The 2,500-nt window shown below is 46.1% G+C and overlaps 1 pseudogene; it reads left to right on the top strand.

Moving 5' to 3' along the window:
* LOC140042479 (large subunit ribosomal RNA) overlaps positions 1-2,500 on the top strand; it is a 7,413-nt pseudogene that overhangs the window by 2,168 nt on the left and 2,745 nt on the right.

Raw genomic sequence — 2,500 nt, 5'->3', positions numbered from 1 at the left:
CCCGAGAGTGTAAAAACAAGTTGATTTGTACAAGTATATTTAATTATATTCCCGGACTCGGGACCCGGCCTCATCTGTTGCAGGTGCAGATGGGGGTTGTGACACACTTGCAGGTACAGGAGCGGGCATGCACGTCTCCTGTATTTGATTCTCCCGCATGCAGGACGGCCGATAGGTCAACCGTGCAGCAGGTTGCTGCATATAACGTACGACGCCACAGCATGAACTCTAGAGACGCTCCGGTGTCTTTAGATGAATGCTCGTGCTATAGTCAGTCGGGAGGCGGTGGCGCCCGTTTTCTTCATAAGGAAACAAACGACCGCGTTCGGAAGGGTGCAAACAGCCTTTCGTCCACTAAATTGCATACTGTACGGGAGTCGAGTCTGGCGCTGGGACAGGTCGATTCCGAAGGAGAACCTAGCACAAAATCAGTGCTGACAATGTCCTTCCGGCATTGTGAGTTTAGAAGTCATAAGCATCCTGTAATAGACGGGCACAACATCCCACCGTCAAGTCTAAAAGAGTTCTTCAAAGTAAGAACTCCAATTGAGGATTTATCTATACCTGAGAGCGCTCAGGATATACCTGTTGTCCGTTCTGCTGAAAGTAGAAAGGAGGTAGAGAACAACCCGGTTGTGGTAGTACCTGTCCCGTTTACATACTTTGTGTGTCCCATGTGTAACACCGGTTATACAGAAATAAGAAAATTGACAACTCACCTACACAAGCATACCGATGCGAGTGTACTATTTAAATGCGGAAAATGTGGGAAGTTTTCCAAAACGGGGCACGGTGCTACCATACACTACGCCAAATGTAGTATATTGGAACAACCTACTACCGCCCAGGTGTTAGACTTTGTCTGCTCCTGTGGCAAGGCATTTAAGACCAAAACGGGTCTCTCCCAGCATGAAAGGCACCGACACCCTATCCTGCGTAATTTAAAGAGGGTGGAAGCTCAACAGGCGGAAGTAGAGGGGAAGAGATTGCAAAGGGCTAAGAATAGCAAAAGATCTAAGAAGTCAATCTGGTCAGATGAAGAAGTTGAAAAACTAATTTATCTGAACTCTGAATTTCAGGGGTCCAGACAGATCAATAGTGACATTGCTAAACAGCTGTTATCGAAAACGAACAAGCAGGTGAGTGACAAACGACGAGCACTAGGGCTACTTTTCGGTCCAAAGGCAAAATCAGCTGTTCAACTCCCTGTCATCCGAGTTCCAATGCCAAAAAGACCACAGCGAAAAGAGGATATTCCAAAGGAGCCTTTCGAAGAAGCCTTAATATCTGCTACGGGGCAGATAACAAATACAGAGTTGGGAAATCTTGTGCTAACATCATTTAGTCGAGCCATTGAGAAAAGTTCAGACGTGAGCGGTTACGATAAGATAAAAGGGAAGCTCCAACGGGTTGCTACCAATAAGAGATTAAAAGTACGAAAGAGGAGTAACCGAAAACCACGAAGGCGGTCAGCAAAGAAGGCAAGCGGCTTTCAGTACATGCAGCGGCAGTACTATAGGGACAGGAAAAAGCTGGCAATAGAAATTCTGGATCAAAAAACGGGTGGCGAGTGTCCTTTAAAAGTGGATGAAATCCATGAGGTGTATAGAGACAGATTTTCAGCTAGTTCGGCTGAAGTCGATCTCAGTCATCTGCCTCCGCCCAAGGCAAGGGTAGACAATAAAAATTTATTGTTGCCAATTACGGTGGAGGAAGTGAATACAGCCATAAAGGCCACAAAAACAGCAACGGCTGCTGGTCCAGATAAGGTTACTCTCGAGGACCTAAAATGTAACCCTAACATCAATACGGTACTCGCTAGTCTGTACAACTCTTTTCTTATCAGTGGGAAGATCCCCAAGGATCTTAAAGAAAACCGTTCAATTTTGTTGCCAAAAGGAAGTGGCGACTCCGATTCCATCAATGATTGGCGACCCTTGACTATTTCTTCTATCGTGCTCAGACTATACACACGAATTCTGGCGAGTCGACTCCAAAAGGCGGTAACACTAAACGAAAGACAGAGAGGTTTTATTAAGGCTCCTGGATGCAATGAAAATATCACCCTGCTAACCGACATGATTCAGGAGGCAAAGAATCGTGGACAACATCTTTCGGTAGTTTTCCTTGATTTGGCAAAGGCCTTCGACACAATTTCACATGAACATGTGTTCGAGGGTCTTAGAAGGTTTGGAGTGCACGAGCATTTCATCGGTATGGTTAAAGACATGTACACCGGTACATGTACGTCATTCAAGGTACCAGATGGAACCACGGACCCCATCGAAATGAGTAGAGGTGTGAAGCAAGGTGATCCCATGTCACCTATCCTGTTCAACATTGCAATGGACCCTCTCCTGTGCGCCTTGGAGGCTAGTGGGCAAGGGTGGAAGCTAAATAACACCACAGCCTGCACTTCATTAGCATACGCAGATGACACTGCCTTGTGCTCTGACAGTTCTGAAGGAATGCGTGCACTCCTAAAGATTGTCGAACAGTT

Source organism: Antedon mediterranea, chromosome 2, assembly GCF_964355755.1.
Source record: "Antedon mediterranea chromosome 2, ecAntMedi1.1, whole genome shotgun sequence".
In the NCBI taxonomy this organism is placed as follows: Eukaryota; Metazoa; Echinodermata; class Crinoidea; order Comatulida; family Antedonidae; genus Antedon; species Antedon mediterranea.
The sequence above is the reverse complement of the archived record's forward strand: the minus strand, read 5'-3'. Positions and strand labels throughout refer to the sequence as shown.